Source organism: Halichoerus grypus, chromosome 10, assembly GCF_964656455.1.
Source record: "Halichoerus grypus chromosome 10, mHalGry1.hap1.1, whole genome shotgun sequence".
Taxonomy (NCBI): domain Eukaryota; kingdom Metazoa; phylum Chordata; class Mammalia; order Carnivora; family Phocidae; genus Halichoerus; species Halichoerus grypus.
Genome location: NC_135721.1, coordinates 116,555,759 through 116,582,656, shown reverse-complemented (window position 1 = coordinate 116,582,656; position 26,898 = coordinate 116,555,759). Strand labels below are relative to the sequence as shown.

Here is a 26,898-nt window from a genome sequence, read left to right as displayed (position 1 = left end):
TGTGCAAAGACCCTGAGGCTGGAGGCAACATGGCCTGATCCAGGAACCGAAAGCAGGCCAGGGGGACCAGAGCCAAAGAGGGAGGCGAGGGGCTAGCATGGGGAGGACGCTAGGCTTCATCCTGGGAGCAGTGGACATTTACTGAATACCCGCGGTGTGCTTTTTGAAAAAAAAATCTGCATTCGAGATTTTATTAATGCACATTTCAAAATGTTTAAGTCGAAAAGTTTATATACACTATAGTCAGATAATGCTACTTTTTAATGCTGTTTGGAATGAGTGAATCTATCAATTAATCACAGATATATGGGAGCATAGAGACTCTGTCCCACAGAGTGCCCAGTACAATTCCTCTGAGGCTCCCCATCCCGTAGAAACACAGGCATTTAAGAAGCCAGTGGCCCATAAACTGCACAAGTACATAACGAGATGCCAGTGGGTGCCCCTGGTACGTCCAATTCGTCACTGAGTCTTACAAAAGCTCCAAAGTGCACGATCTATCCTTAGTTCCCAAGTGCTGTTCAGCCTCCTTTCAAAAACACCAACTCAGCGGCCAGGCAGCCTTGCGCCCAGGGCACAGCCCTCAGACCTGCGGCTCCATCTCAAGGCTGGGACCAGCTGGATGCCGCCCTGGGTCCCACAAAACTCAGTCATTAGGCCTCCTCTACCCCGCACTTTCTCTGCAGTCTGGGCATTGCACTCCGCCCCAGCACCTGGGACAGACTGCCCCCCCCCCCAGAACAAAGGCTCCCTGAGGGTGGGGACGACACCAGATCATCCTGTGTCCCTAGCGCCCAGCACAGGCCTAGTCCAGGCTCTGATGGAAGAACGAAGGAAGGGTGCCATGGACATCTCACACAGCACACTCACAGAAGTTGAGCCGTTGTCTCTGGGCTCCAGGAGGACCCAGGAGTCCTGGTGCGCACCCCTCCCACAGCACAGGCACACGCACACAAGCCTGCCCCCACGTGCACAGCCAGGGGCTCCAGGAGCTGCTGGGAACACACTCTGCATCTGCCGCTGACTGGCCTCCGACAGCCGGCTCGCCTCGGCTCGGCTCCGGGGCCTGGCAGTGGCTCCCAACGCTCCAGCCGCCAATCGGTCACCCAGCGCTGCGGCCCCACCCAGCCCTACTGCCACTGGGAGCCTGGCTCAGGCCTCTCAGGCCACCCTGGGACCAGACGGCCCACAGTTCCCTCTGTGGGACAGAAACTGGGCTCCTCCAACAGTCACTCTCTGAGATGATCCTGTACAACCTCGTTCCACCACCTTGAGCCTGGAAGAAAACACAGCCCCCTCCCACAAGTGAAGGCCCAGAGGCAGAGACAGCCAGGACCCCAGGGAGCTAGGCTGAGAGTGGAGGTGCAAGGGGGGTAGAGGCAGACGGGTCCAGCCTCCCGGGTCTGGGGACTGCAGCCCCCTCCCCCTCTGTCATTTCCACTTGCAGGCAGGTGGGGGTGCAGGAACCCCCCCACTAGCACGGCCCTCCAAGCTTGAGGCTTCCAGCTTCAGAGCACCCCATCCATCCCCTCACCCCTCACCCCCACCCCCATAACTAGCCTTTGCCAACCCATAACCCATTTCCCCATTTCATTTTCCCCCCACAGCATCAACAGTCTCTGGCCGCTGGTCCCTCTGCAACACAGGCAGCTCTGAGGAAGAAGGGGAGAAGGGAGAGGGACGAAAGCATAGAGGAATGGAAGGATGGAGGGGGATCGGAGCCGGTAGGTTTGGTCGAAAGAGCCCAGGGGCCATCATCACATGTCCAGGTAGCACATGTCCCCTCCCAGCAGGCCCTGCACATCTGGACCCAGCTGGCCTCTCCGGCCAGCAGGTCCACCTGCCACCGGCTCTGAACGCGAACCCCTTTCACCGCGGGGCGCCGCACGTGGGGGCCTCCCATGGCCATGTGAGCGCCCCCCCAGCCCAGGTGCCGGGGTCAGCCCGGCCCCTCCCGGGTATGCAAAAAGGGAGGGGGCGCCATGCAGCGCTGGGAGGTGGGGTTGCCCCCGCCCCCTCCCCAGATGCCAGGTCCGGGAAAAGAGCTCGGGAAGGGGGGAGCTGGCTGGGCAGGCTCCCGGGGCTACTGAGGCAGGATGGAGGCAGCTGGGCTAAATGGAGGAATGCCCCGGCCGGCTGGCAAAGCCCTCCCTCTCCTTAGCTCCAAGGTTGGTGGGCAGGGGAGGGGTCTGCCTGACCCCCTGGCCGCCCTGCGGATTGAGGGTCGGGGCCGAGGAGGGGCTCCCTAGCTTTGGCAACCCCTTGGCATGGGAGAGTCCACGGGATAAAGAGGTGGAATAGGGGTCCGACCCTGGATAGGGGGTTCCGGGCCCCAGCCATGCCGCCCTCCCCCGGTTTGGGGATCCAGGAAGACCTAGACTTGGGGATCGCACCCAGAGAAGGGGGCTTGCCAGCCGCAGAGCCGCCCCCTCGGACTGGGGGCTCAGAAGACAGAACTGGCAGGGGGAGGGGGCTTTTCTGCGCCAGCGCCTCCCCTCGGTTTAGGGAGGTCTGTCCGGGAGGAGACTCGGATTGGGGGTCTCGCCGAGGGACGGAGCGCACCGGCCCCGGAAAGAGGGTAGGGCCACCGCGCGCCACCCCCGCTCCCTCACCTGCGCCCGGCGCCTCGGCCGCCTCCGGCCCGCTCGGCCGCTGCGCTGCGCCGCCGCCGCTGCTCGGGTCCGCTCGCAGGTCCGCCGCCTAGGCCCCGGCCCCGGCCCCGGCCCGCGGGCGCCCCATGCCTCTCCTCTGGCCGGCGCGGCGCCCCAGATGAGGCTGCGGGAGGAGGAGCCGCGCGGCCCCGGCTCCCCGAGAGCGGCGGGGAGGGGGCGGGGGGCGGGGAGATGCGCGCGGGGGAGGGGGCCGCGCGGCTGCGCCCAAAACCAGGCGCGGATCCGGCCACCCGCCCGGGGCTGGGGGGTGGGGTGGGGGGGCGCGCCGTTGCCAGCGCCCACCCCCACCCACGCCCCCGCAACCCGGAGAGGAGGGGGAGGGTCTCCACCGCCAGCGACGCTGGGTCGCGAGGCGGAAGGGCGCTTAGAGATCCGCGGCCGGCCGCCCAGAGAGTGCAGGCTACTGGCACAAGGTCACACAGCGTGGGCTGCGGTAGCGCGGGAACCTGGAACCCCAGGCTACAGAGCTGGGCAGCAGCAACCTGTGTTGACGAGCTCCAGCCGGATGGAAGAGGGAAACTGAAGCCCACACTGGACGAGAATGGCCCAGGTCCACACCGTGGAAGTCAGGAGGCTCCTGGGATTCGAACTTGGGGCTCCTGCACCTGGGAACGTGTGCCCCGTCCTGGTGACCCATTTCCTGCAGGTGCCTTCTCGCCTGTGGCAGCATAGGGGTTAAAACAGTCCCTTGATGGACCTGGACTGTGTACTCATCCTACTTCTGGGGCTCTGTGATCATAGATAAGAGACTGCCCCTTCTGAGCCCCAGTTCCTCCACCTATAAAATGGGGAGAACACTAGTATCCACAACTTGGGTTGAGGAACCTAAGAGATAATAGATGGAAGCTTCTTGACAGGGCCTGACGTTCAGTAGGTGTCCAATGAATGTGCTCACCCTCCCTGGTTCCCACATCACCCAAGAATGCTAGTTGAATGCAAATAGAGTCAGAAGAGTGTTAAAGGGTGGTGTTCGAAGCCGAGCATAGCCCATTTTTCCAGTCTCATCCACCACCTGCCCACCCTGCCCACATCTCCATCCAGGAAACCTCTGTTCCAGGGCTTCTTTGCCTTTCCCTGTGCCAGCAATGCCTTCCCACCGTCTCCACCCGACTACTATTCATCCATCAAAGCCCAGAGCAATCAGCCGTATGCCCCAGCTGCTCACACTCCCTACCAGTCCATCCATGCCTCCCTTCACTATTCCCAGTGTCTGGTATAGGTTTGTTTCTGTTTTTGAGGGCCTTGACAACCGTGGTGACAGGAGGTCCCTCAGAGGAGATGACACCATGAGAACTAATTCTGCCCAAGAGAGCTCCCTGGAGGAGGGGTGGCTTCAGCAGGGCCTGGAAGGAGAAGTGGGTTTAGAGCTCTGGGGGGTGGGGGGAAGACAGTATGTGGCTGGCAAAGAGATGACTGTAGGTTTGGGCAGGGTGTTAGTAGGGAGGAGAACTGCCTGGAACACTTGGGAGGACCTTATTGTCTCAGCCGGGAGCCAGTGAGAGCCAGGAGCCAGGCAGGGACCCGGCACTATGTGGTCAGGTCAAAGATGAGTGGGCTTTGCCCTCGAGAATACCTCACACACGGGTCCCAGGGGACTTGTACAAGTATGTTCAAGCGGCATCATTTGTAATAGTGGAAAGCTGGACACTACCTGACTGTCCATCATCGGGAGACAGGATAGATCGTGATGAATTCAAACAGTAGAAAATTCTCCATGCCACAATCTTCAAAACAGGTGAATGTGAACCACACACATCTATGAAGATAAATCTCAAAAACACACTGTTGATTCAGTTTGTGAAAAATAAGAGTTGTACACTTATGATTTAGGTATGTACTCTTTATATGAATTTTATACTTCAATACAATTTTTTAAAAATAAAAAAATATAAGGGGCACTTGGGTGGCTCAGTTCGTTGAGTGTCTGACTCTTGACTTGGGCTCAGGTCATGATCTCGGATCGTGAGATCAAGCCCTGCTTCAGGCTCCGCACTCATGGAGTCTACTTGGGATTCCCTCTCGCCCTTTCCCTCTACCCCGCCCCCCGCTCACACATGCATGCTTTCTCTCAAATAAAAAAATAAAATCTTTTTTTAAAAATAAAAAATATATTGTTGGATGAAAAAAGCAAGTTGCAGATGGAAAACACAGTTTGATGGCAGATACATAAAACTTGAAAACATGCAACACAATACTATATATTGTTTAGTGACACACACATTTGTAATACAAGTATAAAAACACATACAGGAGTGGGATAAATAGCAAATTCAAAATGGTAGTGACCCTGAAGGAAAGAGGGAAGGGAATGTAAGGGGACTTCAAATACACTTGAAATGGTTTCTTTCTTTAAAAAAATATATTTTGGGGGCGCCTGGGTGGCTCAAAATTAAGCGACTGCCTTCGGCTCAGGTCATGATCCTGGAGTCCCTGGATCAAGTCCCGCATCGGGCTCCCTGCTCGGCAGGGAGTCTGCTTCTCCCTCTGGCCCTCCCCCCTCTCATGTGCTCTCTCTCTCTCTCTTATTCTGTCTCAAATAAATAAATAAAATCTTTAAAAATAAAAATAAAAAATAAATTAAAAAATATGGTTTTTTTATTTATGAGGGAGAGTGAGAGAGCGCACACACTCGTGTGCAGGTGGGAGGGGCAGAGGAAGAGGAAGAGAGACTTAAGCAGACTCCATGCTGAGTGTGGAGCCCGAGCGGGGCTTGATCTCAGAACCCTGAGATCACAACCTGAGTCAAAACCAAGAGTCAGACGCTTAACCGACTGTGCCACCCAGGTGCCCCTTGAAATGATTTATTGGGTGGTGGGTACCTGGGTGTTTGTTATACTGTTCTCTAGACTTTTTTGAGAACATGAAACATTCATAACGTATTAATACTGTTTTTTTAAAGAAAGTCAGGTGGTGCCTGGGAAAGTGACTGGGAGCCATTGCTGGTTCTTGAGTGGGGTTGTAACATGGTGAGTGGACCAGAAGTGGCAAGACTAGAGAAGGAAGGTCAGGGGAGGCGTGTGTAACAGTCTAGGAGAAAGGTGTAAAGGCTTGAATGGGGACAGGAACAGAGTTATGGGGAGGAAGGGAAGGACGGGAGAGATTTAGAAGAGTAAACACTGGTGTGCTTAGGCAAGGTCACAAAATTAAAAGCCGACAGGGCCTGGACAGGTAATGTAAGCAGGGTGTGAGCATGAAGTCATGGGGACTGGTAGGTAGAGGCCACCCCAGTACCAGCTAATTGTTGCCATGTGGGAAAGGAGGCCCAGTAAGGCCACATCTTCTCTATCTCTCTCTCTTTTTCTAAGGGAAATCAGCAGCTCATATTTTTTTTTTAATGCAAAATCTCCTGAATTTAAATCATGGCAACTAAATTGAAAAAAGAATTAACTCTGTAGGGGCCAAGCCATTCTGGTTTGCAGTCCCTTCAGTGAGGAAGAGACTCAAGGAGATAAAATGAAGGGACCAGGGCACCAAGTTTTCCTGCCTATGAGGCTGAAGAAGCTCACAGCCCATGCAGCAGTCAGAGAGGGCTTCCTGGAAGAACTGACACTAGGCCGTGAAGGGAGAAGTTAGTTCAGGCTGAGAGAATAGCAAGTATAAAAGCAAGGGCTGAGCTGAGTGAGTCCAAAAGAAAAACTAGCAAAAGACACCAACAGGGTGTCTCCCAGAAGGGGAACATATGGCCAGTAAACACACGAGGAGGTGCATGACCTCATTAGTCATCAGGGAAATGTAAATCAAGACTATGATGAGATGCTACTTCATACCCATTCGACTGGCAAAAACAAAGACAGTCTGACAATACTAAGTGTCAGTGAAGATGTAGATCAATGTAGCTTTTCTATCGGCTGAGGGGAGGTGGGGGTGTGTAGATAGACCACTGTGACCCAGCAAATCCACTCCTGGACACGTGCACCCAGAGACACCCACGCACATGCATGCTCAGCCAGTGCTTCTCAAACTTTAATGTGCATGGAAATCATCCAGGGATTTTGTAAAAAGGCAGATTCTCCTTCAGTGAATCTTGGGCAGAGCCTGAGATTCTGCATTTCTAACATGTTTCCAGGCTGTTGATCCTCAGACCACATTTGGCAGAGCATTAGGAGAAATGCACAAGAATATCCATAGCAGCAGAAATCCTGACAACAATCCAATCATCAGTTGACAAGAGAATGAACAAATAAATAAAAGAATTGTGGTATAGTCATACACAGCTTCAATATGAATGAATCACAACTATACTCAACAACATAAGTGAATCCTCATCAATATAGCATTTAGTTAAAAAAAAAAGATTATGTACTATTTTTATTTTAAAATAAAATTTATAAGTAAAAATGCCTCGTTTAAGCATTTGTACATGTAATAAAACTAAAACAAACTAGGGAAATAGAATTCAAAATTCAGAATATTAACACCCTCAGGCAGAGAGGTGGGACTTCGGGAAGGACCCTGGAAGAGAACAGAATGACTCAAACCAAGTAGAGTCCGTTTGGCAGCACGTAACTCGAGCCCTGGGTAAGGACCAGCTCTGGTAATGACTAGATCCAGATAGTGACCACATCGAGCTAATGATGAGACTTGGCTTATGACCAAAGGAGATAATGTCCAGATCCATCACGACCAGATGTGGGGATGCCTGGCCCCGGAGCTATTCTCCAGGTTAGTCAGGCTCTGGACAGGCTGGGCAGGCCCCTTGGGGAAAGGGAGAGGGGCGAGCTTCCCAGAGCCCCCACAGCCAAGTGTTGGCCTCCTCCTCAACCCACCCTACATCCCAAACTTGCTCCTAAACAGCCTTTGGGTCTAATGCGTCCTCCCCAATGCTCTGTCTCGCCCCGGCTCAGCCTCCGCATCTCCTGACTTGACCACTACACTGGCCTTCTCCCAGGGCTCCTCCTCCAGTCTACCCCCTCCCAAACCACCCTCCACACCAGCCACACAGAGATCTTTCTATAACAAGGATCTGTGTCACCCGTCTGCTCAGAACCCTGCATTGGCTCCCTAGCACTTGGGGAGAAAGTGTGAACCCTTTAGCCTGGCCTTCACAACCCTTCACCATTTGGTCTTTGCACTCTTTCCTAATTCAGTTGTGGTCAAATCCCAGGACTCAGGTGCTGACTCTGCAGTCTCCCGAGGACGAGCTGTTTCTTGTCTCCCCCTGGGCAGGTCCTTCTACCTAGAATGCCTCTGCCCCCATAGCATACTCACCTTTCAAAATCCAACTCAGTGTCACTTACTCTGGGGAAACCTTCCCTGACTCCTGCACCCCACTCCCAGTTTGTCACTTCCAAACACTTAATTTAATTCCTTTTAGTATTACCAAGCATTTATTTATTTCTTTTTCCGTCAGCTTTATTGAGGTATAATTGACAAATAAAAATTGCATATATTTAAGGTGTACAACCTGATGTTTTGATATATGTATACATTGTGGAATGATCACCACAATCAAGTTTATTAACATATCCATCACCCCACAGTTACCTTTTTTTCTCGTAGTCTCTTTGCCAATTGCAAGTATACAATACAGTATTGTTAGCTCTAGACTCCTCAAATGCTCTATGATGACCAAGACACACGATGTCTCAAACAGCTCACAGAAGCTGCTGTTGGTGCCTTTCCCGGGACTCCGGCCGCAGCCGTGGTGGACAGCTCCCAGACACCGGTCTCCCCACTTTTCTGCCTGACGGCATTTTCTGAAGTCACAAGAGCTTGGTCTGCCCAAGCACAGGACAACTTGGAAATGCGGGGGAGTTGATGCCCGCAGGAGCCTTCAAGCATGGGGGTTGGGAACCAAGGGGTAAATGCCCAGCCTCCTTCAGGGAGTCCTCTCCATTGTTTCTCAGAAAGCCCCTGACAGGATGGAGTGCCGGTAGCCCTCACTAATTTTATTGACATTCTCTCCTGCCCTGTCTCACTCTCCACATGCTCTACCTCCTACTTACTGGGATCCCCTCCCAAATAAACTCCCTGTGCTCAGGTCACTGTCTCAGGGTCTGCTTCTGGGGGAAGCTACAGTAAGCCAGCACCTGTTTGTTTCCATCTCTCCTGTAAGACCAGAAATAGCTCCTTGAGGCCTGGGGCCACATTGAATTCACCTCAAATTCTGGCGTCCAACAGTCTGCGTTCAAATCCTGACTATGCTGCTTGAATCTGTGTGATCTTGGCCAGATCACTCACTTCCTTGTACCTGAAGACTCAGCCAAAATGAGTCGGAGAGTCCCAGACCGTTAATGAGATATCCCAAGGTTGGGGGAGGGGGAGCCATGTAGGACTTTCCCCTCTTCCTTCTTTCCTGTGTTTTCCAAATTTTTGAGTGTCCATGTATTCCTTTGCTTTGTTTTGCTTTGTTTTCACAGCGTGGAAGGAGTGTGGGCTCCAGAGTGAGCAGGCCTGGGTTCAAATCTTGGCTCTGTCATATATTGGCTGTGACTGGGCAAGTCACCCAACCTCACTGGACCTCAGTTTCCATATCTGGAAAATGGACACAAGAATGAACACCTACTTTGCAAAGTGGTTGCGACTTCTATGATGGAAGCCTTCCGTAAACCACACAGTGAGTTGAGAGCCTGAGTTATTGTCATCCCTGGGGCTGGCATCAGGCCTGGCATGGAGGAGGTGCCTGGGAAATGTTTGGAGAATAAAATGAGTGAAGCTGGTAGTGGAAACCCCAGGGTGTTCCTTATCTCATTCATTTACTTGTTCATTCATTCAGTGTTCACTGATACCCACTTGCGCCAAGCCCCGTGCTGGGCACTCAGGATGCAGAGCTGCAGGGAGAGGCTTGCTGTCTTCAGGGGACATCCATGAAAACCCATCATTCCCAGAGGGGCCCTGACTGAGTGTTGAGGGCGTATGGGAAGTCTTCTGGGGAGAGGTAATGCCTGAGCCTAATGAGCAAGGGAAGGACAGGGTGGACATCCCAGCATGAGGGGACAGGGCACCAAGGTCTGAAGGCCAGACCAGGCCCGCATAAACTGCTCTGTGCTAAAGCCTCAAGAGTTCAAAGGTGAAGCCAGAACGGTCAGTAGGGGCTGGATCAGCATGACTTTAAAGTCCTCTCAGGAGCCAAGATTTTCAGTTGAAGGTGATGGAGAGCTATGGAAAATGAAGACAAGACTAGGAAAGAACCTTTGACTTCCTTTGTGAACCAGGACAACTCATTTTGCCTCCCACAGCTTCTGTTCTCTCAGCTGTATAATGGGGCAAAAAGATCACAACAGGGATGTTTTGAGGAGGACTTGAAACAAGGTATGCTCATTGCCTGGCAGTGGAAGATGCTCAGGGGATATGGATGGAATGAATGAATGAATAGATGAATTTCTGCCAGGATTAGAGGCACCCTGGTACCTCCACTCACACTATCCTAAGCCTGGAACTCAGCCCCCTCCCCCTAATCCTACCGTTTTCCTGCTCTGCCCCTTGCGGTAGGGCCTCCTACTCACCCACACGCCAACAGACTGGAGGGCAGGAACTTTTCTAGGGTCATGAAGTGAGTTAAGAGCACAGTCAGGTCCAGTGCTCTGTTCTCACTCTGTAATACCTGAAGTGCTTTTTCTCTGCCCCTCAATATGGATTTGCCTCCAGGCCCTGCCCTGGTGCTTTCTGGGATGGGGAGGTGCTTGGGTTCCATTGTCTCCTTGAAGGGCCAGAGCCGCCTGCCTCTGCCTCCCAGATGCCCGAGCCACCATCTGCTCCCACCCAAGCCCTCAGCTCTTTTCTTAAAATAATTCCTCCCGTTTCCTTGGAGACATCTCTCACATGGAAGAAAGGAAAGGAGGGAGGGAGGAAGGGAAGAAGATAGGTTGGGTCCCATTTCCTGAGTACCTACTGTGTGTCAGGCCTGCCCCTATTCCACTGAGGCTTGGAGACATGACATTATGTGCCCTAGATCTTAGAGCGAGTAAGAGCTGAGTCAGGATTTGAACGTGGGGCTGTAGGGCTCAAAAACTAAGGTCTGTGTGACATTAGGGAGAGGTGCATTTGGTACTGCCCTTACTCCCTGTCCAAGTGTCGAGGGCACTGCCCATCCCCCCAAGTCATCCTCCCTTATTGATCAATTTAGAAAACACTTATGGATACCTGTTGTATGTTAGGCCCCAGGCCAGGCGTGGGGCTGGAAGAGTGTCTCAGATGTGAACAGGACAAAGTCTTTTCCCTTGAAATAGAGCATGGGGGGAGCAGGAGAGGCAGAAAGACACAAAAAAAGTGACCACTGGCCCATTTATTTCCTTGGCATACACCAAAAGCTTCAGAGGGGCCATTTCAGTTGATCCTCCAAATACCGTGGCTTGTAGGATTTAAGACCCCATTTTGCAGAGAGAAAACTGAGGTCAAAAGAAGTAAATTCAGTTATCCAAGGAAGCGAGCGGTGGAACCAGGATAAAGTCCCAGACACAGAAGGTAACCTGCTAGAATTGCCCCTAGAGACCTGCACAGAGCACTGTTCTGGGATATGGGAGGGAGTGATGGCTGGGAGCCCAAGGACCCTCAAGTGGAAGGGGAGAAAACAGAAGGGTGTGGACAGATGGGTCTCAGCCCCTTTTCTGGCTTCAGCCTTCTTGAACCAGCTCTGTGGCTGATACTACCAGGGTTTCTGATACCTTAATATCTAGTGAATTCTGCTCAAAGTATCTCACAGACATGCCTCACCCAGTGGACATCTGGTCAACCCTAAGCACTTGTGTCCTCTGTTTAGCCCTACCCAAGCAGCCCATCTGGCTGACGGCACTAGTCCAAATCTTGGGTTTGTTTTTTTATTTTTTATTTTTTTAGATTTTTTATTTATTTACTTGACAGAGAGCGACACAGCGAGAGAGGGGACACAAGCATGGGGAATAGGAGAGGGAGAAGCAGGCTTCCCTGCCGAGCAGGGAGCCCGATGTGGGGCTCGATCCCAGGACCCCGGGACTATGACCTGAGCCGAAGGCAGATGCTCAACGACTGAGCCACCCAGGCGCCCTCCCAAATCTTTGGTTTAGAGGCAACCTTCACATCTAATGGCTAAGCCTAGGACAGTAGAGGCGATTTCCAAAGATTTCTGGCAGAAGTGTGGGGTCACCATCATATCAAAATGCCTGTGTACTACCTGTGCATAGATTACACCCTGACTCTCATTTTTCCACTCTGCAGTGCAGGTCTTACTTCAGGGACTGTGGCAACCCCACAGCAGACAGGAAAAGAAGGGAGGAAATTCCACATGGAGGGACTGGTATGAACACAATGAAGGAGGCACAGGGGATTCAAAAAAAGCAAACAGCTGAGTGCAGGCACATGGCAAGAGCAGCAGAGCAGAGGCCAGAACAGGGGTTTGATCAGGAAAGACCTTGAGTGACAGACAGCTCAGAGTAGTGCGGTCACAGGGTTTAGAACACAGGGAAGTTGTGATTCAACACTGTTTAATGGTGGCCAGTGTGGAAGATGGCTTTCAAGAGGGTGTAAGATGGGATGAGACCACTGTCACTGCCCAGAGGAGAGACGGTGGACCCTCTAGCTAGGCTGGAGCTATGGAAAGGGGAGTAGGGGATAGTTGGGAGAGAAGTTGAAGAGGCAGGAACAAGAGTTGCTGGTGGATCTGGATGGGGGTAAGGGAAGGGGAAGAGGAAAAATGAGGTTCTGGTTTCTGGTGTGGGTGGCCGGTAGGGCTGCCCTTGAGATGTGAGGTCTGGGCAAAGGGTAAAGGAAAGGAGGGCCCACCCTGGGGACTTGCGTCACATGAGGTATCTATGGGGCACATGGTGCTGCTCCTCCTGTGGGCTCCATGTTTCACAGTTTTCAGATGTGTCAATCCACAGACTGCCTAGAACCTTCCAACAACTCTGTAAGGTCAACACCATTTTTCTCAGACAGAAAATTCAAGGCTCAGAGACTGATGATGACTGATCCAAGGGTTCACTGAGTGAGTGATGGAGCTAGGTTTTCTGCCTTCAAGACCAAAGCTTTTCTTGTGCACTCAAGGAGTCTTCCAGTCACACTGAGGTTTCTAAGAAGATGTCCAGGAAAATGGGCAACCAGGGGAGAGGCTGGAGCTGGGGACAGAGTGATTAAAGGCACGGAGTAGACAAGGTCAGTCATGGAGAGGACATCCAGAGAGAAGACAATCACCTGAGCAGAACCTCAAGAATCAGCAGCCTTCAAGAGTTGAGCAGAAAAGTCTAAAAGGATGTGAGCAAAGAAGCAGAAGGAAAACTGAGAGAGTGCTGGTGGCGGAGCTGTGGAAGACCGTGCTTCTCCTTCCAGAAGGAGAAAGTGGCCGACACTGTTATGACATGACTGTTCTTCCTGCGCTGCTCATACCTGGGGCCTGTGGCAAGGCTCCAAGGAGACAATGAGTGTACTTTGAAGCTATAGAGTGCTGGACACAGGCCAAGGGTAATTGTCCTTGTCCTGGCTCTGCCACCACCTCCCCTAGGTGACCTTGGACAAATTCCTTTCCCTCTCCAGACCCTTGTTTCTCCCTCTGTCCAATAAGAGGGTCCCAACTCTGGAAGCATTCCTTTATTCATACTATTAATTCAAGAAATATTTACTGAAAAACTGCTATGTGCCAGACACTGTTCTAGGAATTTGGGAGACTTCAGTAAACAACACAGATAAAGATCCAACTCTCCTAGAGCTTTCATCTAGCAAAGGGAACTGGTCAATAAACAAAAAATACAATAAAAAAGTAAATGATACCATTTATTAGGTGGTTATAAGTTCTACGAAAAAAAGGAAAAAGACCTGGGTAAGAAGAATAGGGGGTTTCTAGAGTTGGTGCAGATTATTTATTTTAAATAGGACAGTTAGAGGGGCGCCTGGGTGGCTCAGGCGTTAAGCGTATGCCTTCGGCTCAGGTCGTGATCCCAGGTCGTGGGATCGAGCCCCGCATCAAGCCCCGCATCGGGCTTCCTGCTCCGCGGGAAGCCTGCTTCTCCCTCTCCCACTCCCCCTGCTTGTGTTCCCTCTCTCGCTATATCTCTCTCTGTCAAATAAATAAATAAAATCTTTAAAAAAAAAAAAAAAAAATAAATAAATAAATAAATAAATAGGGCAGTTAGAAAGTACTCCCTGAGAAGGTAATATATGAGCAAAAGAGTGAAAGAGACATGACATCCTTGCAGATATCCAGAGGAAAGCCTTCCAGTGGAGGGAGCAGCCAACGCAAAGACTCTAACATGAGAAATGCTACGATCTTCCCCCTAGAAAACATCTGAAAATGCTAGATTAAAAAAATATATATATATGTGGAAATGGACAAGTCCTAAAGTAGAGAAATCCTCTCGGGTCAGAAACAAAGCAGGAATGTGAGACCAAGGAGACAAACCTGCACTGAAGCTGTGGGTGCCATGCAGACAGCTATAGTTCAGGTTAGTCTATGACCCATGTAAGACAGAGAGCCAAATGAGTCAGGGACCATTCTGCAGAAATGATGGACCTGACAAGGGCTATACCACTGAAGAAAGGGTGAATTAAAAAAAAAAAAATCCTGCCTCACAGAAACAAGCAGCAAAGAAAATTGTCTGTTTTAGCCTGGGGTCCAATAGGATTACAGAAAAATCTCCTCTGAGAAGGTGTGGACATTGCCTGGCCCTCACATGGGTTTTAGGCATGAATTTTAAGTATTGATGAGGTATCAAAAAAATTCAAGTTGAGGACTTCAATTTAAAGTGGACCCCAGGGGTGCGTGGGTAGCTCAGTAGGTTAAGCATCTGACTCTTGATTTCAGCTCAGGTCATGATCTCGGGGTCCTGAGATGAAGCCCCACATCGGGCTCTGTGTTCAGTAGGGAGTCTGCTTAGGATTCTCTCTCTCCCTTTCCCTCTACCCCTCCCTCCACCCACATGCTCTCTCTCTAAAATAAATAAATAAATCTTTAAAAAAATAAAGTGGATCCCAAAATTAACAAGCCAAAAGTCAGTTCTTTGAAAAAGATCAAGAAGAGAAATAGAAAGGTAACACAAATTAGATAACACAAGTTATCAGGACATCAGTACAGATGCTACAGACATTTAAAAGGTAATAAGAGAATATAACACTTTTTTGTCAAAAATTGGATAATTTCATTGAAATAGATAAATTCCTTGAAAAACATGACTTATCAAAACAGATACAAGAAGAAATAAACATTTTGAATAGTCCTATATGTACTAAAGAAATTTAATTTGTAATTTAAAACCTTCCCATAAAGGAAACTCTAAGCCCAGATGATTTCCCTGGTGAATCCTTCTAAACGTTTACAGAATAAAAAACATCAATCCTACAAATTCTTCTAGAGAATAGGAAAGGAGGGAATATTTCCTGACTTGGTTTATTATTTCAGCCTAAACTTGTTACCAAATTCTGAGAACATTACAAGAAGGGAAATTGGAAGCCAATATCTCCATGAATGTAAAAATGCTAAATACTATAATGAAAATATTAAATGCTGTTATATTAATACTATATATCTAGTGATATATAAAAAGCATAGTACATTATGACCAAATGTGATTTATTCCATGAATACAAAGTTGGTTTGATTCAAAAAACTATCAATATAATTCACCACTTTAACAGATTTTTTTAAATGATCATCTCAAAAGATGTGGAAAACATATTTCAAAGTCAACATCCATTCATAATAAAAACTCTCAGCAAACTAGGAATAGAAGACATCTTCATTAATCTTACAAAGGGCATCTAGAAAACCCTACAGCTAACATCATACTTATTGGTGAAAATTTGAATACTTTTTCCTTTAAATTAATTGTCCACTATTACTTTTGTTTATTCAACATTACAGGCTAGCCAGTGCAATAAGGCAGGGGGAAAATGTGCAAAATGGGAACAGAAAAAGTAAAAATTATTCACAGATGATATATTGTACATGTGAAAAATCCCAAAGAATCTACAAACTATTAGGATTAATAAGTGAATTTAGCAAGGTCTCTATATACAGTCAATATTCAAAAATTAATTATATTTCCATATATGAGCAACAATTAAAAATAACATTTTAATAATACCAGTTACAATAACCAAAACTCATCAAATACCAAGGAATAACTCTAATGAAAGATGTGGAAGTCTTCTACACTGAAAATGACAAAACCACGCAGACAAAAATTAAATAAGACCTTAACAAATGGAGAGATATACTATGTTCTTGGATTAGAAGATTCACCATTTGAGAGATGTCAGTTCTCCCCACATGGATCTATAGATCCCAATCCCAATCAAAACCCTCTGGAGGTTTTGATAATCTCATTCTAAAACTTACTTGAAAATTCAAAGGACCTTCAATTGTAGAGATTATAGTGAAGAATAATAAAGCTGTAGGACTAACAATACTAGATTTTAGGGTCTACTAAAAACTATAGCTCAGAGGACTAGTATCTAGAATATTTGAAGAGCTCTCAAAACTCAACAGTAAAAAATATTCAACCAGAAATAAACCCACATAAATATAATTAACTAATCTTTGACAATGGAGCAAAGACAGTATTTTCAGCAAATGGTGCTGGAACACCTGGACACCCACATGCAAAAAAAAAAAAAAAAAATCTAGACACAGTCCTTACACCTTTCACAAAAATTGAATCAAAATGGATCATAAACATAAATATAAAACACAAAGCTATAAAACTCCTAGAAGACAACATAGGAGAAAACCCAGATGACCTTGGGTGTGGTGATGACTTTGTAGATACACCACCAAAAACACAATATATGAAAGAAATAATTGATAAGCTGGTTCATTAAAATTAAAAACTTTTGCTCTGGGAAAGACAATGTCAAGAGAATGAGAGACAAGCTTCAGGCTGGGAGGAAATATTTTCAAAAGACACATCTGATAAAGGACTGTTATCCAAAATATATTAAAAAAAATCTTAAAACACAACAATATGAAAACAACCTAATTAAAAAATGGTCAAACCACCTAATTTAAAAATTAAAAGAAGATATACAGATGGCAAGTAAGCATTTGAAAAGATGTTCAGCATCATTTGTCATTAGGAAAATGCTAATTAAAACAACAATGAGATACCATTACCCACCTATTAGAATGGCCCAAATCCCAAACATTGAAAGCACCAAATGCTGGTGAGAACATGGGGCAGCAGGCACTCTGGTTTCATTGCTAGTGGGAATGCAAAATGGTACAGCCCCTTTGGAAGACACTTTCTTAGTAAACTAAACATACACTTAAACTCTATGATCCAGCAGTTGTGCCCCTTGGCATTTACTCAGATAAGTTGAAAACTTAGGTCCACACAAACTCTTTATGCAGGGATATTCACAGCAGCCTTATTTGTAATTGCCCAAACTGGGAAACACCCAAGATGTTCTTCAGTAGGTGAATGGATAAACTATGATACATCCAGGCAATGGACTATTATTCAGTGCAAAAAGGAAATGAACTGTCAAGCCCTGAAAAGACATGGAGGAAACTTAAGAGAACGTTACTAAATGACAGAAGCCAATCTGAAAAGGCTTCCTAATGTATAATTCCAAGTATGTGACGTTCTAGAAAAGGCAAACTATGGAGACAGTAAAAAGGATCAGTGCCAGACGTTGGGGGTAGGAAGAGATGAACAGGCAGAGTACAGAGGATTTTTATAGCAATGAAACCATTCTGTACGATGCTATAATGGCGGATATATGCCATACATTTGTCTAAACCCATGAAACGTGCAACACCAGGAGTAAATCCTAATGTAAACTATGGGCTTTAGGTGATAACAATGTGTCAACGTAGATTCATAGATTTTAACAAACCACTCTGTATAATTACAGCACTCTGGTGGAGGATTTTGATGGTGGGGGAGGCTGTCCAAATGTTGGGGCAGCAGGTATATAGAAACTCTCTGTACTTACCACTCAGTTTTGCTGTGAATTTAAAACTGCTCTAAAAACTAAAGTCTTTATTTAAAACAAACCTAAACATTCTATTACCACACAGTCTAGACATTGCACTCTTGGTCATTTATCCAAGACATACAAAAACTTGTGTTCACACAAAAACTTGTACATAAATGTTCACAGCAACTGTATTAAAAATAGCCAAACACTGGAAACAACTCAGATGTTCACTGGGGAAATGTTTGTTTCTTAAGATTTTATTTATTTATTTGAGAGAGCGTGAGCTCGAGCAGGGGGAGGGGCAGAGGGAGAGGGAGAAGAAGACACCCCACCGAGTGCAGAGCCCGATGAGGGGCTCCACCCCAGGACCCTGAGATCCTGACCTGAGCCAAAGTCAGACGCTTAACCACTTAACTGACTGAGCCACCCAGGTACCCCCACTGGGTGAACTGTTAAACAAACTCGTACACCCACAGCATGGAATATACTACTCAGTAATAAAAAGGAACAAACTATTGATATTATAGCAACTTGGGTGACTCTCAAGGGAATTTATGGAGAGAGAAACAATCCAATCCTAAAAGGTTACATACTATGCAATTCCATTATCTAATATTTTTGAAATGACAAAATTATAGACATGGAGGACAGATTAGCCAGGGATTAGGGATGATCCACCTGGTGGGGCAGAAAATGTGGGAGGGAGGTGGGTATGGCTACAAAAGGGAAACAGGCTACAAAAGGGAAACACACACTTGTGGTAATGAAACTGTTCTGTATCTTGACTATGGTGGTGGATACATGAATCTACCTATGTAATAAAACTGAACTAAATACACACACACACAAATAAGTACAAGTAAAACTGGGGAATTTTGAATAAGCTTGGTAGATTGTATCAATATCAATATCCTGGTTGTGATATTGTACTCTAGTTTTGCAAGATGTTATCATTGGGAGAAACTGGGTAAAGAGCACACAGGCTCTCTATTATTTCTTACAACTGTATGGAAATCTACAATTATCTTTTTTTTTAATCAATTAACATATAGTGTATTATTAGTTTCAGAAGTAGAGTTCAGTGATTCATCAGTTGCATATAACACCCAGTGCTCATTACATGAAGTGCCCTCCTTAATGCCCATCACCCAGTTACCCCATCCCCCCACCCATTACCCCTCCAGCAACCCTCCGTTTGTTTCCTATAGTTAAAGAGTTTCTTATGGTTTGTCTCCTTCTCTGATTTCATCTTATTTTATTTTTCGTTCCCTTCCCCTATGTTCATCTGTTTTGTTTCTTAAATTCCATGGGAATCCACAACTATCTTAAAATTAAAAGTTTAATTATTTCACAATACATACAAATATCAAATCATTATGTTGTACACCTGAAACTAATATAATATGTCAAATATACCTCAATAAAGAAGTGAATTAAAAAACCTTAATTAACAGAATAAACTAATTTTAAAAATAGTAATTGAGACAGTGTGGGATTAGTACACTGATAGACAAATAGATCAGGAGTACAGATCAGAGAATCCAAAAACAGACACACACATATATGATCACCTCGCTAATGAGGTGCTTCTGAAATTCAGGGAAAGGATATGTATTTTTGTAGTTTTTTTTTTTTTTGAGAGAGAGAGGACGCACGCACTGAGTGGGTGCAAGCAGGGTGGGGGAGGGGCAGGCAGAGAGGGAGAGAGAATCTCCAGCAGACTCCCTGCTGAGCATGGAGCCTGCCAGGAAGCTTGATCTCAGGACACTGAGATCATGACCTGAGCAGAAACCATGAGTCAGATGCTTAACCGACTGGACCACCCAGATGCCCCGGGAGAGAGAATCTCCAGCAGGCTCCATGCCCAGCATGGAGCCCAACATGGAGCTCACTCTCACAACCCTGAGGTCATGACCCGAGCCGAAATCAAAAGTCCAGTGCTTAACTGACTGAGCCATCCAGGCGCCCCTTTTGTAGTTTTCAATAAAAAAAAATTATAAAGAAGGTATTTATTTTGTATTTTTCTATTTTAAATAAATAGTGCAGTCAAAACTAGATATCCATATGAAAAAAAAAAGAATTTTGACTCTTACCTTGCACTATACACAAAAATTAATTCAAGATGGAGGATTGTAGATCTGTACATGGAAACTAAAACAATGAAAGTTCTAAAGAAGACACGAATAAATATTTTCATTTCTTAAAAATTTCTTGAAAGATATAAAACTGTTAATGATAAACTAAAAGAATGATAAATTAGACTTCATTAAAATAGAACTCTTCATTTAAGAGATGTGAAAGGCAAGCCTCAGATTGGGAGAGGGTATGTTTTGAATGCATGCATACAACTAAGGGCTCATATCCAGAACATACAAAAAGCTCCTATGAGTCAATACGAAATAGACAACCCAAGTTTAAGAAAACATATCAGAACAGCTGAATGATGAAGGTCTAAGGAAAGGGGCCACTGGCCTGTTCACACAGGCACAGCCTCAAAGGCTCAGCCACCACGCCCTGCCCCCTGAGCAGGAGGGCTCCCCTTGGGCTGGGCAGCACAGGACGTGAGCTCCAACACAGCCATCCCTGCCCCTCAAGAGAAGATGGATTTAAATCATGGTGATCCAGACAGGCTCTAGAGGAAGAAAAAGACTGAAGAAAGTGGGTCTGAGATAGCTTACAGTGGTGAATTTCAAACTTTTGTCAGGACTAGGGGAGGTCTGGGATCGGATGTTTCTCAGGAAGGCATAGGATTTCCTGAGGGAGGGGATTGACCTTGGGCCTGAGCGCCATCCACCAAGCAGCTGCCCTAACCAGTCACTGTGGGCACAGACTATCAAGGTGGTAAGACGAGGAAACAGCTCCGGGAACCAAGTGTGGGCAATGTTAGGTCCTCTTGTTACCACTACGAACTGTCTGCCCTGCACTCACCAACACCGTCTGATCCGAGACACTTGACGCAATCTGGGGTCCCAGGTATGAGGAACCCCCCCAAGCAATATGGGGACAGTCCCCAGGAATTCCATTTTTTGGAACCTCAGTTTTCATGATCAGGATGAGGAAACTGAAGCACAGAGAGATTTAAGGTGACTTGTCCCAAATCAAAGAGAAAGTAAGTGGTAGAGCCAAGATTCTAATCTAGGCAGCCTGACTCCAGAACTTTCTATGGAATGAGCTATGTGATCTCTGAGTTCACTAGCTCTAGAAGCTGTGTTTTGAAAGACTCTATTCCACAACGGTGCTAAAATAAAAATAAAGGAAAGTGGACAATTCGTGGAAAATTTCTTGAATTTTTAGCTGCAGACTTCCAGGACTAGAAGGGACCCTAGAGGTCAGTTAGCCCAAATTCAGTTTGCTGCTGTGCACATAAGTTCAAGAGGATTTCCTGAAGTGCCCCAACAGCATCAGCAAATCAGCAAATAGTAGACTAGAAGCAGATACAGATCCACATCTTTTAAGTGCAATGTGAGATCCAAAGAGCTGTGTAAACTGAAAGTTCCTTCACAGTTAATTGGTGGTTGATTCATTTGTAGGCAAAAATCTGACCTCAACTGATGTCAGGCTCTTACATACCAATTAGTGTGATTATTTACATATTCTGCTGCAGAAATATCAATTAGTTTCATTAGAGGTACTACCTCAGACTCAGTGGTGTCCCAGAGCTGATCCATACTGGTTCATGGGAGCTATTTGTTAAATATTCGGGAATTTTGTAAGCCATTCAGTTGGTAGCTTGAAATGGGATGTGGTTGGAGTATTTATACCATATGAGTCAGAAAATGCCACAAATCAGGCTTTAAAAAAACTTTCTGAGAGCCATTTAGAAGCGCATCACTGCCCTACATTCTGCAGGAGGTGGAATTTCTAGTAAATTCCAATTAATTCTAAGTTCCAAAAAGGGAGGCCACAGATTTGAACACGGACCAAATAGGATATCAAAATAGCCAATAAACATAAGAAGTGTTCTACCTCACTAATCATCAGGAAAATACAAGTTAAAGGCACAATGAAATACCACTATATCCCCACCAGGAGGACAAAAATTAAAAGCACACAATGCTAAGTGCTGGTGAGGATATAGAGCACCTGGAACTCTCATATCAGGCTTGTGGGAGAGTAAATTGGTAAATTTAGTATCTACTAAAGCTAAACATCCATAGACTCCATCACATGATAATTTCACTCCTGGGTATTTACCCAGTAAAAATAAGTGTTTATGTTCACCAAAGGTAATACGCAAGAATGTTCATTGCAGCTCCATTCATGATGGCACGAGACTGGAAATAACCCAAATGTCCATAAATAGGAGAATGGATAAATGAATTTGTGTTGTATTAATATAAAGGAATACTATACGAATTATTACCACATACAATAACATGAATGAATCACATATTACCATCCAGATAAGGAATCCTGCATTATTCCATTTGTATCAAGTTTCACAACTAATCAGTGATGGTAGAAGTTAGAATATCAGTTCTCTCAAAAGTCTTGTGGACTTTACTTTTCATAAGAAACAGCTCAATTTTTGAAAGTATAAAAAATACAAAAATAAATTCTGTGGAACTTCTGGGTGCTCAACAGAAGGCAAGTCAAACCCTCCCTGGGAAGGAACATCCTCAATCTAGCCTTCAGTGAATTCTCACAGACACAGGTCCAACTGACAACTAAAAAATTTCAAAGCATTCAAAAAACATGCTACCCTGAGCAAGACAGAAGAAAAGCAGACGACAGAATCAGATTCCCAAAGAGTTCCAAATATTTGTATTATCAGATTATAAATGTAAAATAAATGCACTTAATATGTGTAGAGCAATGACAGAGGAAGTTGAAAACAAGAATGAGGAACAAGAGACTCTCCAAAAAGAACAAGTCGATTTGAAAGACGATCAAGTCAGACTTCCAGAAATGAAAACGATATGAATTGGAACTTAAAAATTCTTGGAAAGGTTCAACAGCAGGTCAGCCACAGATGAAGAGGGAAAAATGTGACCTGAACGTGAAGAAATTATCCCGAACATAGCAGAGGGAGAAGGTGAGAGGGAAGAAGGAAAATACGAGACATAGAGGCCACATTGAGAAGGTATAATTAATGAATACTTGGGAGTTCCAAGAAGAGAAAACAGAAGAGAGGAAAGAGAATATTCAAAGAATTTTCCAGGCCTGATGAAAGACATGAATCTTCAGATTTAGGGTCACAATAAGCCCAGGATAAATATAAACAAACACACACACAAAAAAACAGCCTAGATGTCCCATAGTCCAATTGCAAACCACCAAAGACAAAGAGATCTTAACAACTATGTGTCCAAGGAGGAGAACTTTCCAGCACCAGGTATGCTTTATAGGGCCCAGAACCTAAGCCTTCCAACTGACACCTGGGAAGGGTCATTTGTCACTCTGACTTAGAGGCCTGTGAGGCAATGTCTCTCAAACCCAAAGTGGAAATGTGCCCAATAACTGGGCCCTTGCCTGGTGGGGAAAGGAGTTCACTCTCTCCAGGGCTATTTACAACAAAGTCTTTTCCTTGGCTGCCACACCTTCTGGAAATCACTAGAAACTGAGTGGGGCTCAGCCTTCCCCACTGATCTCCCTGCTTCCAGACTCTTCCTCTCCTGTCCATTCTTCATGTAGGAGCCAGAGTGATCTATTCAAAACACAACTCCAACTCTTACACTTCTTTGCCTAACCTTCTTCCATACACCCCACCCCCAAACCCCCTGCACCTGCACCTGCAGAATAAAAGTCCAAGCTTCCTCAACTGGCAGTCAAGGCCCTTAGGATCCAGCCCAGATGGCTTCTCCAGACTTATCTATCTCCCTCCACTTCTGCCTACTCACCCTACTCTGCCTTTTCTCAATACCTTGTGTTCTTTATTATCTCTGAATAATGTGCTGTTCCTTTTCTCTGCCTGGCAGGCCCCTCTCCCTCTTGAGTATCTTGAAATTTAAGCTCATCCTTTTAGATTTTGTTTAAATATGATACAGTCACAAAGGCCTCCCTGATGCTCTTCCTATCCCACCAACAGTGGCCATTTGCTCCTTGACACTTCTGCAATTTTATACTGACTTGTATTTTAATAAAGTCAGCATGTTTTTCATATTACACTGTAATGATCTGTTTACATGTCTGTCCTGTCGCACTTGCCATATGCTGTGAGCATAGTGAGGTCAGGGACCAGGTCTGACCCTATCTGCCACCAGGGACCAGCCAAGGCCCATCATAGAGAGGTGGATCCCATCCCATACATAAGGTAGGAAAGTGAGCATGAAAGGGGAAATGTGAACAGATAAAATTGCCCTATGAGATCCAAAAAATTGCCCCTGAAATGCAGCCCTTGTGGTTTTGCTTTCACCAACCTATTTAGGAACATGTTCCTATAGAATGATTTGCAAAGTCACGTGGCTCAGGTCATACTCCCTCTGGGACACACACCCACTGACTGGAATGGCAGGTAGAGTCAACTGTGCTTTTTTTTTTTTTTAAGATTTTATTTATTTATTTGAAAGAGAGAGGAAGAGAGAGAGAGCACAAGCAGGGGGAGCGGCACACAGAGGGAAAGGGAGAAGCAAGCTCCCCGCTGAGCAGAGAGCCCGACATGGGGCTCGATCCCAGGACCCTGAGCTCATGGCCCGAGCTGAAGACAGACACTTAACTAACTGAGCCACCCAGGCACCTCTCAACTGTGCTTTTAAAATTAGTTTTCTCTCACTCTGTTTTGCTAAGAATATGGTAGAATTCATATAAGATAAATGTGCACATAATTCAACTGTACTGTTGAATAAATGGAAGGACCGATGGACAGAAGAGTGGGTAAATATGTGTGCATGGCTGAATAGCAATAATAGCACTAATGCTAATCATAATAGGTGATATTTATCGTGTACTTAATATGTGCTGGGCACTACTATAGACACTTTACACCTATTAATTCATTGAATCTTCAAACAACCCTATGAGGTTTATCCTATCACCCAATTTTACAGTTGAGGAAATTGAGTCATAGTGAAAGTGGGTATAGGTGGGTGGGTGGGTGGGTGGATGGATGGATGGATGGATGGACGGGATGGGTTGGTGGACGGGTGGATGGATGGGTGGATGGGTGGATGGATGGATAGATGGATGGATGGACGGATGGATTGGTGGACGGGTGGACGGATGGGTGGATGGGCGGATGGATGGATAGATGGATGGATGGACGGATGGATTGGTGGATGGGTGGATGGATGGGTGGATGGGCAGATGGATGGATGGGTAAGGTGGTTGGACCGATGGAGCAGTGGTAGACAAATAAAATCATACCTGTTCTTTTGTGCCACATTGAGCCCTGCCTTGTTACCTCCAACCTTGTCGCCCGGACCTCAAAGGTCCGTGTCCATCCGAGCTGTTTGTTCTCTGACCCTCTCAGACTATGACCCCCCCCATTCTAGCATTCACAATGCTGTCTTACCTCCACCCACCACAGCCGCTCACCCAATGGTCTACTAGTTTTGAGAGCCAACACCCACCTACAGCCTTCAGGAGCAAATTATATGTAGAGCAGATTGTGTGGCAAAGAGTGCCACAACAACATCTCTAATTCCACATGCTGTCCCGTTGAGAGGTGAGGTCTGTGTTGCTTCACCTTGAACCTGGGTGAGCTTGTGACTATTGCAGAAGTGAGGCAAGGCTACGTGATTTCCAAGGGTAGGTCATAAAAGGTGATACAACTTCCATGTGGCCCTCCTGGGATGCTTGCGCTCAGAACCCAGCCGCCATGCTGTGAGGAAGCCTGTTCTAGTGCAGGGAAAGATGGCACAAAGGCCACGTGTAATTGTTCTGACTGGGAGCCCCATTGAGGTCCCAGCTGTTCGTCAGCATCATCTGCCAGACGTGTGAGTGAAGACACTCCAGATGATTCTAGCCTCCAGCTGTTGAGTCACCCCTAGTTACCGAGTCTTTCCAGAGGGGGCCCCAGACACCATGAAGCTCACATACCCACCATGCCCTGTCCATATTCTTGACCTACAGTCTGTGAGCATAATATAATGGTTCGTTTGTGCCACTAAATTTTGGGGTTGTTTGTTTTGCAGTAATAGTAACTGGAACATCCTCCCCGCCCCCAACCAGCCAGACCCTGTCTTGACTTCCCTTGGGAGGTGAGGGGGAGCATCTGAGCCCCGGGCTGCACTGAATCCATGGGCATGGGGAGCAGGCCTCTACCAAGCTCTCCTTCCCTGACTCTTCAGGGTGGAATGAGGTCAGCTTCCAGGTGTCCCGGATTCCCTACAGACGGGGTCAAGACCAGGCTGGGGCCCCTGCTGATGAGGCAGGGCCTCAGAGCAGGAGCTTGACCCCAACAAAAGCTTGTTCTGGCTCCATCTGAAACTGGCCTGGTTTGCTTCCAGGTTTTGTTCTTTTTAAAACTGGTTCACTCAGTGGGTATTTAAGACAAAAACCACAGACCTTGGTCTGATTCGAGGGGAAAAAATAGTATTGGGGTCTGGGAATCTGACAGACCTAGGCTAAATCCCAGCTCAGCCACTTGCCAGCCGTGTGGTCTGGTGAATTACATCATCTTTCTGGGCCCCTTCTGTGTAGTGGGGGTAAGAATGGCTGCCACCTCACGGGTTTGTCATGAGAAGAGACGAGATGGACTATGGAAAGCGCCCTGCTCTGTGCCTGGCCCCCAGCAGGAGCCCAATGAATGTCAGTTACCTTCCCTCACTTCTGAGTGGAGTATGGCTCTCCTTCATCCACAGGGCCTAGCACAGTGCCTTGTATACTCCAAGTGCTCAATAACTGTATCTCAAATGAATGGAGGAATTTCTCAGCTCACCTCTAACCTCCATCGACATGTTGACACATCTCTCTTTCCCAAGAGACACTGACCCCCCTAGGGCAAGGATACTTGCTCTGATTCACCTTTTGTTATCCTTTTGTCTCCTCAGCATACAGTAGGTGCTTAATCAGGGACCACTAAAACAAATCAGGTGTCCCCCTGGTTCCGAAGAGTCCTCAGCTCAGGATTTGCCTTGGGCTGAAGCTGCCACAGGTCAGAGCTCTCTGCTACTCGGCTTGCCACGTGCCAGCCATCAGCCTCTATTTCCCATCGGTGGACCGGCGAGCACTTCCCCACCTAGAGCCACAGCCCCCATATTTTGATCATCACAGCCCACGTCGTAGACGTACTCCCAGGGGTATACACAGGCCTTTGACACCCCTCAACAATTTTGGTAGGTCAGGAAAGCACACACAATTCTGGAGGGCATCTTAGGCTAGGTTCCCCAAATGCGGATCCTGGAAGAGGACCAGGGTGCAGTAGTTTCGTTGGGAGGCAGGGAATGAGCCAGGAAAGGGAGGGAAGCCAAGATCAGTGCTAATACTCGAGTTATTGCTGTGGGTGATTGTCGCACTGAGGGGC

The 26,898-nt window shown here is 46.8% G+C and overlaps 1 protein-coding gene across 3 annotated transcripts in view; it reads right to left on the bottom strand.

The window, feature by feature from the left end:
* The window catches only part of DLGAP4 (DLG associated protein 4), a 195,083-nt gene extending 192,321 nt beyond the window's left edge, over positions 1–2,762 (bottom strand). Inside the window, exon 1 of one of the 3 annotated variants that reach the window (XM_036064588.2) lies at positions 2,613–2,762. The gene's annotated coding sequence lies outside the window, so the exon portion shown is untranslated. The remainder of the gene's footprint in view (positions 1–2,612) is intronic. The other 2 variants (XM_036064587.2, XM_036064586.2) reach the window with 2 other exon arrangements.
* Between the last annotated feature and the right edge of the window lie 24,136 nt (positions 2,763–26,898).